Raw genomic sequence first — 18920 nt, forward strand, 5'->3', positions numbered from 1 at the left:
GAGTATTAGTACCACGCTGGGCCAACCCAGGAATATATCAAAATTAAAATTTGAAGTATGGTGTCTACAAAATGTGTATTGCTTTCACACCATGATAAAGTTGAAAAATCGTAAGTTGGAGGCCATCTATACATATTTGTTTATATATATGCAAATATATAAATAATAGAAAAGGGAAGTCAAATTTAAGTTGCAGAGTCACAGAAGACTTCTAAAAATACACTAGTCTTATGGTGGAGACTAGAGCTAGATGAAGGAGTGGCAGACAGGTATTGCTAGGAAAGAGTACATCAGGCTTGAGGTAGCATGGTTTATTTAATGGAGTTATGTATAAGAGTTAGCAAAGATAATAGGTTAATAAAGGGCTTCAAATTATTAATATATTGATCAAGGGCTTGAATACATTAAATAAAACCAGGTTCTTTTATTTGATTATAGAGGTGTACATTTACATTTATAACATATAACACAATGATGATGATGGATGGATACTTAATATTTGCCAAACATTGAAATGTATCATTTAAAAAATATATTTACTTACTTTGCAACACAAGAGAAACCAACATATTTATACTTATACACAAGATGATGTTTAAGTTGATTTTTAACTGCAAAATTTCAATAATAATTTTGGTTCTCTTTACAATTTATCTTTCTCTAGTCACCTTGGTCCATATTTGCAGATAGAACTATAATTTAAACAAATAATACATCTATAAAATTTTAAGCAACTTTTCTGTTTCATATCAAAGGAGAATAGCAAGCACCATTTAAAGGATATATAACTAATGCCAATTGATCTTACAGACCTCCTAAAGTACATACCATTCATTTCACAGTAGACTTTTCATTGCCCTCTAATTATAGTTAACTTATTCCTAACCTTTTAAATAATGCCCAGCTTGTAAGAGCTATATATGACTACACAATTTATTTTTAAAAAACTGAGGGGCAATTCTCTGGTATAATTGCTTCACAGCCATCAACAATCATAGGGTTCAAAATCAAAATCTTGTTATATAATTTAAGGCATAATAGATCAAGATCGTTTAATATAGAAAGACAGCCCATTCACTTTAACAGTAGCTGTTGATTCTTACTTTATCTTTCTCCTTTTGTGCAAGAAGCAAAAGTTACAGTTTAATCTAAAATAAAGAAATAGTGTCATAGATATCTCTGTTTTGTAAGAGTATTCAAATATGCTATCAACATTATCCTTCTGAGTACTCAATGTTTTAGAGAGGGAAATTTAAGAAGCCTATTAGAAGTGATAACCAAAAAGAAAAGAAGTTGTAAAATCCAATTTTGTTGTTCCTTCAAGAATTTGTTATTTCAATTCTGTTCAATTAGCAGGATTTTGGCAGAGGCTGGGAATTTATCATATATTTTCTTCCTAACAGTATACACTATTAAAATAAGACAAAAACACTACTAATAAAGAACACTTTTTAAAAAAAATTTTTTGTTCACTCAAGGAACTTGATGCAGAGGTATGTGAAATCAGTTATATTAATGAAGCATGTTAATTGGTAATTGCTTATAAATTACCATTTTTCCTACTGAAAATGAATTATATTTATGATAGATAACTCTAGTAAACATTCTTAAATTTATATAACCAATGTTCAAATATATTTATGCTGACATTATTGTGATTTATAAAACCTTCTTTCAATGGGTGAAATGCATTGTGATTTTATAATTTTTGTCTAAAAATAATTAACTAGCTATTGTCCCAAAGGCAGATATTAATTCCTCCCTTATTTTATTCATTTCTATTCCTCTATGGCATATGCAAGTCTAATGATTTAGCTTGAATGTGATCCTTTGACAACTTATCAATGAATGTTTACAGAGTCAACAAATATGTATGCGTTAATAGCATATTCACTCATACATATTATATGGTCTATGATTCTAGAGTTTATAGGTATAAGAGTTACTTTAATTTATGGCAAGAAAAATTGGCATCAAAAATAAAGACAATCTTCAATATATGAGGTGAACAAGGACAATATAATTTTTAGAGAGAAACAAACTGGGCAAACCATGGTTACAATATGTTATGATGTTGTTTCATATTTTGAGTTAGGGTAACCAACTAGGGGGCCATCTTCTGCTTGATGGTCTAGAGTCAATTGCTTGGGACAATGTATGTTACAAGGATATGTAATAATGACATATTTTTCAAGATCAGATTGAAGTATGGACTAGACTCCCACCTAAAGATTATTCAATTCTCTGTGATGTAATTTGTCCATTAACTACTTATTAGGGCACAAACTCTGTGAATATGCATGTGAAGGCAAATGATTTCTGTTCTATGGAAAAGATAACTTCAAGATAATTATCAACTACTTTTGTGTTAAACTTCACAAACTTACATCAGCATGCCTTTCCCAAATTATATAAATATCTGCTCTTCAAATGGAATTTAAGCTAGCTTTACCATCTTGCTGGTTCCCCCATTAATGAGATAAATAAATCTTTGTCCCTGTTAATTTTATATTTTTATTGGAATTGTGTTTTAACTCTTTTAAAATTACACTTCAACAGTGTTTTAAGCTCCATACATCTACACTTCCTATACATTCCAGCAGGATATTTTGGTAAAATGTGCTATGCATTTCCAGCAATTTACCTGAATAAAAGAGGGAGCTATTATTTATACTATTTAGTGATAAAATTCTGCGTTAGAAACAGCTTTTTTTGTGGGGTGAGTGGAAGGAATTTAATTGCCTCTGCTGTATTAAGACATTTAGAGACTTCATAATCCCTGGCCCAAGAGAGAGATGCACCCATGAAACACTGAGGTTACTGCTCTGTCAGTTCCTTGGTAATAGAATGTTGGCAAGGCATGAAATCTCTCTAAGTCACAACCTTTTTATTTGTAAAGAAAATAAAAGACCTTCCAGCAACTTACCTTACAGATTTGTGAAAAATTATATTAAATGAAGCATATATCGGGCACCTGGGTGGCTCAGTCGTTAAGCGGCTGCCTTCGGCTCAGGTCGTGATCCCAGGGCCCTGGGATCGAGCCCCGCATCGGGCTCCCTGCTCCACGGGAAGCCTGCTTCTCCCTCTCCCACTCCCACTGCTTGTGTTCCCTCTCTCATGTCTCTCTCTGTCAAATAAATAAATAAAATCTTTAAAAAAAAATGAAGCATACATCTTTAAACTAACACAAGATAAATAGTAAAAATTTAATAAGATTTAGTTCTCCTTCCCTCACAGGAACATTTACTCCATTCCTTCTGTCCTCACTAAAATTCCTTTTTTCATTTGCTAATAAGATTTTGCCCTATTATATCTGAATATTAAACAAAGAACTGAAAAATCAACTTTTAAATAAATTAGAAGTATATATAATGCCAATGAATATTTCATAAGAAAATGTAATATTCACCTTCTAAATAAAACCCACAAAATTAATTGTCAAGAAAATGTTCTTTTTATTTCAGACTCTTAGTATTACATGAATTATGTTTTCCATGACACAAATTAATAGAATAGAATATACAAATTACAATCTGATGAAGAATACCCAAAAGAATACGATTACATTAACAGAAAGATATATTTGTTCATGTAATGTACTTAGAAAAAAAAGTCTTATTAGCCTTTAAATGATATCAATTTTCAAGATTTCGAAACAGTACACACAGATATCTAAATATACCATTGCAACCATGTTTCCTTGAATCTACTTTCCTCTGAAAAAACAACAAAAAAAAACAGAAGTTACCCTTGTGCAGTGGAATAGCAGTTAAAAAGTGTTGTTTTTGTTGCAGTTGGAGTTGACCTTGTCACGCACTAAAATAAATCTTATATGAGCCAATTAAAACTTCAGTATATTTCTAAACTGGAGGCAACTTTAAATGAAAGAAATTAGGATACAATAAATCAAGAATAAATCAGGACTTAAAGGAAATGCCTAATTTCCCACTTAAATAGTATGCTGAAATTTCTTGTACAATTTGCTTTAATTACCAAGTTTATTCAGGTAGCAGTTCAAATTTGAAACTATACTTCTTAAATAATTAATATATATTTTTTTATTATTGAAGTTGTCTAGTCAAAACACTGTGGTAATTGTGTATTCCTAAGAAGGCTGTGAGACACTTTGAATAATACTTATATTGTTAAATAAATGAAATAACAAAGCATCAACTACCAAATTAGTGTTGAGGGTCACATGAATTATTGATAGAAGAAAAGGTCATGAATTAGTGGACCAAAATATTGATGGGGAACTTCACACTTTGGCCTTGGAGAATTAGGAGGGACAGAATAATTCTAAACAATACGCAGAAATTTCAATTCTGCAAGGCAGAAATGGACAAATAATATTCAGGAAGCATAGAATCAATCAACCCCATTGCCATAGTGGCTCTTAGTATAAGACAACAGTGGGGAATGAAATTTTCTTGTCTCTAAATCAATACCGAAAAATGCCTGCGTGCCTCTGATAATATTAATTTGGCCTATAAGGAATTCATCTGCTTAAGTTTTGCTTATTTGCTCTTTTATTTTGCAAATATGTTACAGAAATGTTGGGGAAAGACAAGATGACATTTTGTGTCAGATTCCTATTAATATAACAGTGTAGATAGCAAGTGAGGGTCTGTCTCTTTCACAAATGCACATGAAGCAATGTTCTGTCAACAAATCAGGGAAAAAGCAGAAACAAAATAGGGCTCAAAAGCTTGGGTCCTGGGTGCCTGGGTGGCTCAGTTGGTTAAGCGACTGCTTTCGGCTCAGGTCATGATCCCGGAGTCCTGGGATCGAGTCCCACATCGGGCTCCTGGCTCAGCAGGGAGCCTGCTTCTCTCTCTGACCCTCTCCCCTCTCATGCTGTTTCTCTCTCACTCGCTCTCTAATAAATAAATAAATAAAAATCTTTTAAAAAAATAGCTTGGGTCCTAGTGACTGGTGTGTAGTACTATTAGTACTATATAGTACCCAGTACTATTGGTAAAAACGGAAGAATCTTGTGAAGTTGGCTTCTTTGTTGGAATTAGAATATGGTTTATATATAAATATGTTGACTTTGAAGTCATCCTGTAGAGGATGTTCTACAGGACATCCTGTAGAAAATATGTGTAGTTTGAAGATGTGAGATTTATTGTTCATATTTATAAAAATGTAACCAAATGTAAAATGATTCATATGCTCAATCACTGTTATTTACTGTTTTGGAGATCCTTCACATTTCCAGTTATAATTATGGTTTTGAGACTGCTGTAATTAAGTTTCAGTTTTATCTTAAGAAATCTAATTATATCATCTCTTGTACTTATGATGAAAAGGTATCAATATCCCGGTTCTACAGACAAGAAAGGCTCAAAGAAGGTACACATCTTCAAGGGCTGATTTGAGCTGGAGCTTGCTCAGCTGCTAGGTGTCATAGTGACTGATCGACGGAACAAGCCAAAATGAAAGTAACATACAAGACTTTAGTCACTTAGTGTAAAAATATAAGCAAGAAGCTAAATTAGAGAACGTACCAACTCTCCCACTGTTCCATTTTTCTCCGTGAAATGGCACAAGTCAAGGGTCAGATGGATCAGCACAGACATGGGGAATCGCTAGCCAGAATAAAGGAATTGCCTCACTCCCAAGAGAAGCTGAACAAAAGGATCCTGCAGTTTTATGGACTCAGGTGGAGGAGGGGAAGGATGGGTAAGGGCTAGGAGTGGCAAAGTACTAAATACTGAGTCCAGAGTAGAAAAAAATGTGCTCGAGTCCCTCCCCCTGCCCTTCTCCCCATAAAGAGGTCTCAGCAGAGGTGCCTGTCAGAGGTGCTTCTGACACAGCTTCCTGATGGAGGTACCTAATGGAGGTGCTTGGGGTTAGTAATATAGATAAGAGCATGGCTGGCCAAGGGATCCTGAGTTCTTGACTGTAACTTTCTATAGAGATGGCAGTGCACGGGCTGTGCTCTAAGTCCGGTGTAGGAAGTGCAGCTTTCTTTTGCAAGGTCTGCCAGGCAAAACCTTTGCTACTGCCTGTGGTCAGACCTGAAAGATCACACATAGATTTTTGACCAGGCCCCTCAATAATTTTGGCATAAACTGATTCAAACCAAAATGTATACCTTGGTTTGAAAAAAAAAAAAAGTCCCACTTTTTTCTACTCAAGATTGCTCTCCTCATTAAAAACGTTTTCAGTAAGTTACCTATATATTGATGTTCCTATAATCTCTTGCAATTTTACTATTCCTTACTAATAAAATATATGTTGGAAACGTTTGTTGCAATTTGGGATGGAAAATAGAGCTGGAGTAGAGATGTAGATGGTAGTCCCATAAACCACTTGAAAAAATGATGGAAGGAGGAAGAAATTCCTTGTGTGAGAAATATGTTAGACAGCCATAAGGTTCTGCTGCTTGCATGTACCCTAAATGTTACTGATCTCTAGAAACAAAACAAACCTAGATTTTACTAATGACACATTGAGATCATGTCTTTCTACTTGTCTAACACATATCTATATATATGTTCCCTTAGCTCCCTCACTATAGTCCAAGGTCTTTGCTCATTGGTAGTGCTTCTTAATTCACATTTTGAAACCATATAGTAACCAAAGTGATATCTTCATTGGAAGTTCCCAATAAATACTATTGAGTTGAATATGCCAAGCAGTCAATAAGATATAGAGCTGTATTGGTCCTTGAGATCAGTGATTTTTTTTTTTTTTTGGTACATCCAGATAGCGGAATAACATGGTTGTCCATCAGTAGTCTGAATCTTGACATCAGAAATGAGTAAGTGACAAATTGTATTCGAGGGCTTAAGATTGGCACAGCCAACCTGATAGGAAGTTCAAAGGAATAAATTACTAATTAGAAATGAAGGTTTCAGATTGAGATGCATTATAAAATTAAGACTTAAATTTCATTGGGATTTAATGTTACCCTTAATGGACTAAAGTGATTTTCAATGTCCTTTTGGCATCCCTTTGCACATTAAAAGTAATATGGCTGTCATTCATTTTGGTTAATCTGAGGAAGTAAAATGATTATACTTTGAAATTATGTTTTATATAGTAATTTTTCTTTAGATATAATTTAAAAACTGGAGCTGCCGTTCATGTGTTTCCTTTAAACAGTTTTTATCATTGTGGTCATATTTCTAATTAGAGTATAACATTTCCACCTTAAGAAAGCCTTTAGACTCATCAGGGATCATTGATATTTTAAGTTCAATTTGTTGTTTTTGTGCAACAATTTCCCACAACTAAAATATTCTCCATAACTCAAAACATAGAGATTATAGATTTTCAAATCTAATCACTAAAATAAAAACATGTTAGGGGAATTAACATTTTTTGAGTGCCTACCACATGATAGACACAGTGCTAAAGAGTTATATTATATTGATTCATTCAATCATGATATTTAGTCATGATAGTCAAATTCAATAAGGAAAGGTGCTTGCCCTCCCCCTAATTAATGTCTTAGAAACCGAGGCTAAAACACTGATTTAACCAAAATCATGCAAAGGGCGCTAGAAGTAAAGCCAGAATTAAAAGCCAGATTTGGTGCTTGCTTGGCAGTACATAAAACTAAATTGAAATGATACAGAGATTAGCATGGCCCCAGTGCAAGGATGACACACAAATACATGAAAGTTTCCATTAAAAAAAAAAAAAGAAAAGGAAAGAAAAAAAGCCGGATTTATTGGCTCCAAAGTCATATCATTTTGTCTGTATACGAATGTTTCTATCCATGTCTAATCTTCCTTGTGTATTATATTTGAATCAAAAATGAGTAATTTTGTTATATGTTGCCATCATAAAACTATTCCAAAGTCTATTATCTGTATAATAGCTTCAGTATAAATTCAGAATTTTTATAATAATAATTCGTATTTCATATGTGAAATTATATGTTTCATTATCTATAGAACAGAAATGCTAGTATTTTAGTCAATCTCACTTTAATACTCCAGAAAAAAAATTGATAATGTCCAGTTATCATGTGGAAAATTATCTGATTATACACTATTTATTCCTTATGTGCTGTAGTAATAAATATAAAAATATGGTGAATTATGAAAAATTAATTTAGTATAATTAAGCATTAAGGTTTCTGAGGGTCAATATTTTGCACAAAGATACATGATAAAAACACATTTCCTAAAATGATTGTGAAATACTGCTATTGAAAACTGATAAATGTGGAAAAATGGTCAATTTATTATGACTATAATCTGCATATGATTAAAGAGAACTTTTTTAAGGCTATCATTTCCATATGATGGATATCTTATTCTGCTATTCCACTAATGAAAAATACTGCATGCTACTGACAGTCATAGTAGAGTTGGGACTGGTGTTTCCTCACTCGGCTCCAACTGCAGGTGCTGTGATATGGGCCAAAGAAGCCCCACACAACTTACATGTTATTCTCCACACCACCTGCTTCTCTGTTGTTTCCAATCTAGACTGCATCAGGCTTCTGCCCAGGTTTGCAACTAAATTTTGTATATGTCCAAACTCAACAATCTCTACAGGACAGAAACAGATACAGATTAGAAGTGAGAATACTTATTTTAATCTCACAATAGCATCAGTCTTTCTTGTTCTAGATGCTTAACTCATTGCAGAATAGCAGATGACATTTTGTTTCGCAAGCAGTGCAAAGTTTTCTATTCTGAACTGGAGTTCTGCTATAAGCACTTTAATATAATGAGCACACAGAAAGTAATTAACTTGCATTGAAGGATGAAAGTTTCTAATGTGCTGTGGTTAAAAAACAACAGACACCTTAACTGTAGAGAACAAACTCATGGTTGCCAGAGGGGATGGGTGAAACAGGTGACACGATTTAAGGAGCGTACTTGTGATGAGCACCGGGGGTTCTATGAAAGTGTTGAATCACTATATTGTGCACCTGAAACTAATAGTACACCGTGTTAACTAACTGGAATTTAAATTAAAATGTGGAAAAAATAAAAAATAAAAAGTATTTTTAAAAAAACGTAAAGAAAAAGGGAAAAAACAACAAAAAACAATAGATACTTATTACTATAAATCTGTAGCTCTATTCATAATGTAAAGCAACTTTTAATAAGTATCTATATATGAGAATGAAAAATACATTATAAAATCATCAAATTGGAGGGCCACATAATTTTGTATGCTCTCTAATTATTCTCTAAATTATTATATCAGAAGATACCCTGAATTTCAATCTTTAAAATGAATTACATTATTATAGCTATGGATATATACATGAAGAGAAAAAATAAAATATCAAAATAAAAGTGCTTATCTCTGGATTTCAGGATTGGAAGTCATTTAGCCTTTCAAAACTTAGCATGTAGTCCTATTAATACAAAAAAGTGGTGAGGATCAAATTTAGTGCAGTCAGTTATGGAGTAGAGGTCCACACTTCAATTTGGCAGATAGGGGGAAACTCAAAATATGAATAGAGTTACAGCTGTTATCTTTTGGTAATTGCTTCAAATGCATTTTCTTAATTAGTAATAACTATCTTATCTCTTAGGAGGAAGCATTTATCTGCTCCATTGTCTTTGTCTTATGTAAAACAGTATGTAACCAGTATTGGAAAATTTCACTTTTGTACATCCATCCCTGTAATCTTTCTCATCACTTAAAAAATTTCTCTTGCATATTTAATTGCCTAAGAGCATATGTGAATTTAATTAAAGAGAAATAATAAATTTGCGACATATAAGTAAGTCCTTGGGAATTTTACCATGTCAAGTATCTCAAATACATTAAATTAAAGCTCTCCGAACAAAGGGTGCAAGATATTCTGCACAAGTCTGCTCTTAGAGGTTCCACTTAATGAAGAAAAGCAATAGCCTTCTTTAACAGAAATAGAGATATTTATAATTGGCTTAAAATATCATATCATGCCAGAAATCAATCCTTTGGGATATGAAATACAATACCATGATTTTATCATTTTTTTATTTGATTATTTCTTCTTTTGTAAACCATGTCAACCACACACAAATAAATGTACTACTAAAAACTGAATCTAAAACTTATTTAAAGTAAACTATTATCAAAAATTACATGGGGTGCCTGGGTGGCTTAGTCAGTTAAGTGTCCAACTCTTGGTTTCAGTTCAGGTCATGATCTCATGGGTTGTGGGATTGAGTCCTTGTGGGGCTCCTCCCTCAGTGGGGATTTGGCTTGACAGATTCTCTCCTTCTGTCCCTCTCCCAGCTCATGCCTCTCTCTCTCACTCTCTCAAAATAAATAAATAATCTTTTAAAAAAATTATACAGGAAATGGTTTTATTGATAACATGACACTTTACTATAATATTCTGACAAACAGGGACTCCACTTAACCAATATAAAAACTGTAAATAATCTTGAACAATCATCATATTTTATAAAGAGTCCAGGTACAATATCTCAGATTTAAATTTTTTAAATACATGATCATTTGGTAGTCATTTATTTAACTTAATTCTACAGGAATGTCGAAATTAAAAATGCAGTAATTGGAATGAATGTATGTTTGTAAATAGTGAGAATTTAAAAATTAAAAAACAAAATTAAAATTCACCTTCTAGTCATGCTTTTGTCATTTTTGTTAGTGCACTTGAGAATGAGGACAATGGTCTTCATTAATATAATTTCTAATTGGATCCAATATCTTATACAATAAAACGTGGGCCAAGAAGTTGAGAAAATTCCTATGGTCTAGGTTATATTCCAGATGTAACCTAAGGTACAACTGTGTGTGTGTGTGTGTTTGTGTGTATTTACATATAATTTTAACTGCCAACACCCCTTGTGATGCTTGATATTTCTGTGAGCATATCAGGAAACTCTAGAAATAAAGCTAGGAATGGAACTGAGGCTTTCTGCCTCAAAAATCTATTCATAAGTTTAAAAAAGAAATCTTTAAGTGTTGATCTAAACAATATTTCTCATGCTGAAGACATAAATGTCTGAGTTACATGATTTTCACTTGATACTTTATTGAAACTTCATAATTTGTTCCTAACATCAGTGAATACTGGCATGGTTCTTTCTTTCCTATCTCTGCTTTTATTTCTTTTCCTTGACTTACTGCACCTTTTAGAAACTCCAGTACAATGTTGAATGAAAGTGATGATAATGGGAATTTTTCTCTTCTTACAAGTCTCAAAGGAAGCTTTAAGTGTTTGACCCTTAAATATGATGTTTACTCTAGGCATTTTGAATATCTTTTGGCAGATAAAGGATGTTTATTTTATTCTGAATGTTCCAAAAATGTTACCATTGGTGATTCTTTTCTATCAAATGTGTTATTTTTTCAGCAGTTTTTGGGATGGTCTTATGAATTTTTTCTCTTAATCTTTCAATGTAAGTTGATTTTTATAATATCCACCAACCTTAGTTTCCTGGATAAAGCAAATTTGTCATGATTTATTGTCATGACCAAGATATCCTTTATCAGATTGAGGTAGTTATCTCCTGCTCCTAGTATTCAGAGAATTTTATCATTAATGAGAGTTGAAAATTGTCCAGCATCTTTTTGCTTCATTTATTAAGGTGATAATGTTATTCTGATAATTTATAGATTATGTTGTTCATTAAGGTTTAAACTAATTTTTCATTCCTGGAATAACTCTACTTGGTCATACTGTATTATCCTTTATGTATTATCATTTACATATGTTGCTGCTTTCAAGTACTAATATTTTAGTAAAGATTTTTATGTCTATATTTATGAAAGGCTATAATTTTCTATTCTAGTAATGTTTTTGTCATGTTGTGATACCAAGGTTTTTCTGAGCTCGTAAAATATGCTGAGGTGTGCTTTCTTCCTCTACTTATGGAAGAGTTTGTGTAAGATTGGTATATTAGTTCATTCGTTTCACTAGTGAGAACATCTAAATTCTGAACTTTCTTTGTGGGGGAAGATTTTGATAATAAATACAATTTTTGAGAAATATAGAGCTATTCAGATTTTCTATTTCGCTTCCTGTTGATTAACTTAACTTGAGCGATTTTTAAGCAATTTGTCTGTTATTCTAAATTCCTACTTTTAAATTTATTGACATATGAGTGTTATGGAAAACATGACTTTATAATAGGGGCACCTGGGTGGCTCAGTTGGTTAAGCGTCTGTCTTCAGCTCAGGTCATGATCCCGGGGTGCTGCGATCAAGCCCGGAGGCAGGCTCCCGGCTCAGTGGGGAGCCTGCCTCTCCCTCTTCCATTGCCCCTCCCCCTCATGCTTGCTCTCTCTCTCTCTCTCTCTCTTTCTCTCTCTCTCAAATAAAGCAATAAAATCTTTTAAACATGACTTTATTATAACTTTGTCTTTAGCATCTGTAATAATAGCATCTATTTAATTTGGATATAATAGGTATTGTATTTAATCAATTTTATTAATCTTTTCAAATACTGTTTTGCTTTGTTATTTTTTCTGTTTTTATTCTATTGTATTGGTTTCTGCTCTTTATTTATTTTTCCCATCTATTTAATATGGGTTTAATTTGCTTATATATTCTATCTCCTTAAGGTGAGATCTTAGCTAATTTAGGTTAAATTTTTCTTACTTTCCTATTATACACCATTTAAATCTACATGCACATATATTAGCTGTAACTCTAACATTTTGAAATCTTATATTTTAATTATCACTTAGCTTGAAATATTTTCTACCTTGTGTTTTCTGTGGTCTAATATATATAATATACTCATTATATATAATATATATGATTTATATTATATAAATTTATATTTATATATTATATATAATATTTTATATATTGTATAAACTTATATATGATATATATTACTTATGTGTTTATTTTCATCCTGAGGAACCTCTTTTAGCACTTTTTATATAGTAAATAAGCTAGCAATTAATTCTCTATTTTGTTTATCTGAATATGTCTCTACTTCTTCATCTATAAAGGTTATTTTTACCAGATATATAATTCTGTGCTCACAATTTTATTTGCATTTCCTTTCATAATATAAAGATGCCATTCTATTGTTTTCTGGCCTCTTTTTCTTATTTCATGCTTTATCTAAAGAGAATGAAGTGGTCAATCCCATTATCGTTTACTGTATATAGTGTGTCACTCCCCCTGCCCTTCCTGCCTGCTTTAAACATTTCCTCTTTATCTTTTAATTTCACAATTTGACTATAATGTGCCTGGGTATCATTATTGTTTGCTTTGCATTTATCAAGTTTCCGTTTTGTTTAGTTTCTTGGATTCATAAATTGATATTGTCCTCCAAATTTGGGGTCAATAAATATTTTTTTTTTAATTTATATTTCCTCTCTTCTCTCTGTTGGTATTAAAATTGCATATATTTTAACATGGATATTTTTTCCACAGGTCTCCAGCACCCTGTTAAATTTTCTTTAATGCTTTTTTCTCTTTATTTTTCAGAAAGCATAATTTCTATTTAAATACATTCAAGTTACTGATACTTCCTTAGGCATTACCAATCTGATGCTAATTCTATTCAGTGATAGTTAATTATTTAATTTTATTTGTTGACTTTCAGCTCTTAATTTTTTTATTTGGAGTTTTTATTACATACATGCATATATATGTGTGTGTATGTATATGTATATATATATATGATTTCAGCTGAAATTATGTTTCTTGCCATTCCTTATTTTCCTTTGAGCCTTTGATCCTATTTATAATATCCTATGTAAAGTCCTTATTTACTTACTGCAATATTTAGGTCATCTAAATATCAGTTTTTATGGACAGATTTTTTTCTCCTGAGTTTGGTCATCTTTTTCTATTTGCCTATCTGGTTAATTTTTCATTGGATAGTGGACAATAAGAAAAATATGTTATGGATACTCTGGATTCTTTTTTCTTCCTCTGAAGAGGGTTTTTTTTTTTTTTTTTCTAATAGGCAGATTACATGAGTAGTCTCAAATTCCAAACTCTGTTGCCTTAGGCACTAGTGGAAAGTTCTGCTCAGTTTCCCCTACATAAGCATAGTTCAAAACGGAAGTTATTGAAGGGACTTAGACACAGGAAGAAACAATTGGCTTGAGAATGCAACTTAAGTATAGGAAACAGGGCATTTAAAAAAAATAGATATTGTAGCATTCCAAGTAAATATAAAAAGTCAAAACTAAGGTCATAGTAAAGTGGAAAGTGTTATACTGTGTTTTTTAGTTTTGCCTGCTCAGCATTTCTTTATCTTCTTAGATAGCCATCTCTCCATGACTCTGTGTCCATGCATTTGGATGAAGTTGACCTCATCCTTAGTTCCAGATGGAGCACACATAACTCAGTCTATTCATCAAAACATGCAGTCAACATCAATCCCAGGTTTTAGATGAACTGATCAATCTGTTGAGCTCTTTCCGTTCTGTTTTAGATTTATAAAGATATACTGCTGGGTCACATCTTCAGAAATTCTGTTATAGGAGCTATCATGTGGAGAGAGTCAGCCTGAAAATAAAAATATAATGTTAAAAATCAGAACAGGGGTATAGAAACAACAAAATGCCAGATCTTGATGACATCCATTGATATCCAGGATCCATTTGTATCCAAAGCTAGAATTCCCAGGTGTTAACTTTGATATTAACAGAATATCTGAGAAAATGGAGGAAGGATAATGCAATGAAAATGCCTGAAAAACATTTTGGTCAAAACAGTTAAAAAATAAAGCAGAAATTGTCCCTGATTAGATCCACACATTGTCTCAGCTAGGGGTTGAATATGACTACAAATAGCAGAAAATTCAAAAACCAATGTCTTAAATAAATAAGGATGTTTGTCTTTCATAACAGAAGGCAAGATTGAGCAGACTGGGAGTTGGAACGATTCATCAACTATGGCTTCAGGAACCAGTCTTCTTCATTTCTCATTCTGTGCCTTCCTTTGTGAGGGTTGTTGCACTTTTGATATCATGTAGGCATTTTAGGTGGATAAACAGAGAAAGTGGAGGAGGAAGTGCTAACAAACTTCCTAATATCTCACTTGGATAACTGAATCTTTTGGCTAATTTTTAACTTTTGCTTCTAGATTGGGTAAAGCCGTGATAAAAAAGGGCTTGACATGAACATTGCATAAGCCAATAAATTAGGGCAAAAGCATGCTGGAGATAAAGGAGACATTTTAATTTTTGTAATTTTTAATTTTTATTTTTTTAAAATATTTTATTTATTTATTTGAGAGAGAGAAAACACCAGAGAGAGAGAGCAAGCATGAGTGTGTGTGTGGGGGGGGGGCAGAGGGAGAGGGAGAAGCAGGCTCCCCGCTGAGCAAGGAGGCAGATATGCGGCTCCATCCCAGGAACCTGGGATCATGACCTGAACGGAGGGCAGACACGTAACCGACTGAGCCATCCAGGCACCCCAAAGGAGGACATTTTATAAAAGGAATGACAAAAGAAATATGAGAAAGTATGGATAATAAAACTATTTCCTTCGTGGAAATGAAGGGGAGTTTTTGTTTGTTTGTTTTCCACTAAGAAAGGCAAAAAGGCAAACGTATATGGAGTGGGTCTTAAAACTTATTATATGTTAAAAATCATCTCTGGGAGAGTTTAATTGTGAAGTGCTTTACCCCTTTCAAGATCTAATGAATAGCTGGGTTGGAAAAAGTAATCTATATTTTTAAAGAAGCACTCATTGAGATTCTGATATAAGTGATATGCAGATTACATTAAAAAAAAAAACAGGAGTATGGGATGCCTGGGTGGCTCAGTTGGTTAAATGGCTGCCTTGGGCTCAGGTCATGATCTCAGGGTCCTGGGTTCGAGTCAGGCATTGGGATCCTTGCTCAGGGGAGAGCCTCCTTCTCCCTCTGCCTGCCACTCCCCCTGCTTGTGCTCTCTCTCTCTTTCTGACAAATAAATAAATAAAATCTTAAAAAAAAAAAAACCAAACAAAACAGGAGTATTTTTTAAGTGAGAGGAGAAAAGATACTAGAGCACATACATTTTCTACGTAAAGTGGATAAAAAGTTTCTATGCCTATTATGATAGTTTCATGAGTGAGGCTTGAAGCTTGAGAAAAATTAAAAAAAAAAAAGCTGTGTACACTGTGTTAGGAAATTCACAAGACGAATATAGCTTTGGTTAGATAGGTAGTGACTCAAATCATTCTGGTCCCTGTTTATCTGGCCACATGCTACAGTCTAGTGTCCACAACAACAAAAATCAAAATAATTTAGTCTAAGAGTATTGTCGGACTATAATAATGCAAACTTGAATTCTTAAATATTAGGTGACCTATCTTAAAGAAATAAAAAATAAATAAGATGGTTCTAACTTTTAAACTTAAACTTATTTATGCGCATTCCTAATGTATACTTTGCCCTGCAAACTACATAAATTTTAAACAGTAATGAATATGTACAGTGCTCCCTTCAGCAGCACATATACTAAAATTGGAAAGATACAGAGAAGATTAGCATGGCTCCTGCGTAAGGATCACGTAATGAATATGTAGAGATCTCAACATGAACTTCACAAATACAACCTTGGGGTTTATCCCCTGAAGATTAGATTAAAAAATAGAAAGAAGCAAATTATAGAAATATTCAGAAATATCAGTCCACATTTATAATATTTATAAAATAATAAGTGAAAAAGGAAAATATTGCTTTGGTACAGTAGCATTTTTTGTTGTTGTTTTTTACTTTACTTTAAAGATTTTATTTATTTATTTATTTAGAGAGAGAGAACGGGGGAGGTGCAGAGTGAGAAGGAGAAACTCTTAAGCAGACTCCATGCTGAGCACAGAGCCTGACATGGAGCTCAATCTCATGATCATGAGATCAAGACCTGAGCCGAAATCAAGAGTCTGTTGCCTAATTGACTGAGCCACTCATGTACCCCAGTAACATTTTGTTCTTTTTTTAAAAAAGATTTTCTTTATTTATTTGAGAGAGAGAGTGAGAGAGAGAGAGAGAACAAGACGGGGGAGCGGGAGAGAGAGAAGCAGACTCCCTGCTGAGCAGGGAGCCCGACGTGGGACTAGATCCCGGGACTCCAGGATCATGACCTGAGCTGAAGGTAGTCGCTTAACCAATTGAGCCACCCAGGCGCCCAACATTTTGTTCTTCATCATGATTTGAGTGCTGAGCTAAGGCAATATAGGACATGTGAGCTCCTTCTCTGACCTTAACTAGATGTGTGATCTAGACTGAGATTTGGAGCCTCTTTCTACTTTGTCAAATGAAAATGATAAACTTTCACATATGAGATTAGGTTTGTAAAGTGTTTAGTTCTCTCTACATGTTCTAACAATAAAGTAATAAAATCTGAAGATACACTTAGTAAAAAAAAAAAGAAAAAGAAAGAGCAATAGAAAATTTGTTGCTCTTTTAAGTCAGATTACCAGGATAAGTAAGAATATGATTGCTGAGTAGCAGATAAAATCCAAACAATTTTAAAAGGTGGCTTAATAAAATAATTTTTACAAAAGGAAGCTAAATGTGCTACATTTTAAAAAATGTATTGCTATGATAGCCTAGTAAAAAGTTTATATACACACAATTATGGAAAATGTTGATACCGGAAGTATACTGATAGTGCAAATATAGAAGCACTGAAGAGTGGAGAATATTTGTACCATTTAGTTATAACGTTTATTTGATCTAACGAGGGTAATTAAACCCCATTGTCAGTTATTTTAACATTTCTTACTGTACTACATGGATTGTTATGCTTATAAAGAAAAAATTAATAATATTTTATTAGATAATGAAAGTATTGTGTAATTCTTTAAATATTTTTCATGTTTAAAGATTTTGATATTTAAAGAGGTAAAATAATAATAATCTTTTTATCCTAGATATAACTGCATTTTTTTTTTGTATGTAGCATTTGTGTATAAATCTGGAAGAAAGGAGTATATGGATTCTTAATTATTCAGGATGCTTCTATCCTTTATTTATTTCACCCGATCACTTCATCTTTCTTGATTGATTACAGTTTCTATTAGCTCAATGAATCTCTCTAATTGAGGTTCTATAAGAGATAATAACAGGCACTTGATTGCAATCCTATATTTCAGTTGAAGTTCTCTTTTGCTCCCATATTTTTGAGATTGTCGACCATCAGATGATGAGGAGGTGCTGATGAATATGTAGTGATTGTGAATACTTATTCCCTGGGGATAAACTTATTTTAAATATAGTGTATTTATAATGGATGGAATATGGAAGTGATTTGTTATCAGAGTATAGGTAAAAGGCTTATTAATGAGAATAGATTATTGGAATATAATTATAAAGATAATGATTGTGATTACTTGCAATTTACCAGAAACTACATGTGCATGTATCATGCCACATAACATTTTTATTCTTACTAATCAGTGAAGCCAGTTAACTTGTGAAATGGAACCCAAGGGTACAGAATGGAATCCAAGTCTTTTCCAGGGTTCTGATTTCAAACTCCTTGCCCTTGTCACTCTGCCAAATTCCTTCTTTGCTTCTACTGTAACGAATGCCTATTTTGTGATGGATACTATACTAGAAGATGTACTGACCAAAATTTATTTAATCAAATAAATTCAGTTTTACTAACCCTAGTTTAAAGGTGAGGAAACTGAGATTCAAGGAGCCCAACTTTCTCAGGATCATGTGATTATTAAACATCAGATCATTTGGTTCATACTAGAACAAGACTGGGAAGTTTATCAGAATCCATACAGAATAATTAAGCTTTAATATTTATAGTAATTTTATTAATCTGATTTTTTTATAATTCGAAGACAAGATAATTGCTAAATAAGAATGTCAAAATATCACAGGAAAGATTAGGCTTATCTGATATAAAAACCACACTGTGAAGTTCCCACTTTAAGGCATTTAATAAGTTGCAAGCAAGAGTATTTTAAATAGCAATTAATGAGTATAAGCCCATACCATTTTTTTAATTTACACACTCAGCTATTTTCTTTCTTTAAACATAAGAAGAATTTGGGAGTGTAATA

At 32.7% G+C, this 18920-nt stretch overlaps 1 protein-coding gene and 2 non-coding genes across 5 annotated transcripts in view; all 3 read left to right on the forward strand.

Annotated features, from left to right (window-relative positions):
- FSTL5 (follistatin like 5) overlaps window positions 1-18920 on the forward strand; it is a 673395-nt gene that overhangs the window by 436993 nt on the left and 217482 nt on the right. The window lies entirely within an intron of this gene.
- Window positions 7546-7648, forward strand: LOC123324187. Its single transcript, XR_006539677.1, has one exon. It is a non-coding gene; the product is annotated as a U6 spliceosomal RNA (small nuclear RNA).
- Window positions 16336-16445, forward strand: LOC123324176. Its single transcript, XR_006539666.1, has one exon. It is a non-coding gene; the product is annotated as a U6 spliceosomal RNA (small nuclear RNA).

This window comes from Neomonachus schauinslandi, chromosome 2 (genome assembly GCF_002201575.2).
Source record: "Neomonachus schauinslandi chromosome 2, ASM220157v2, whole genome shotgun sequence".
Taxonomy (NCBI): Eukaryota; Metazoa; Chordata; class Mammalia; order Carnivora; family Phocidae; genus Neomonachus; species Neomonachus schauinslandi.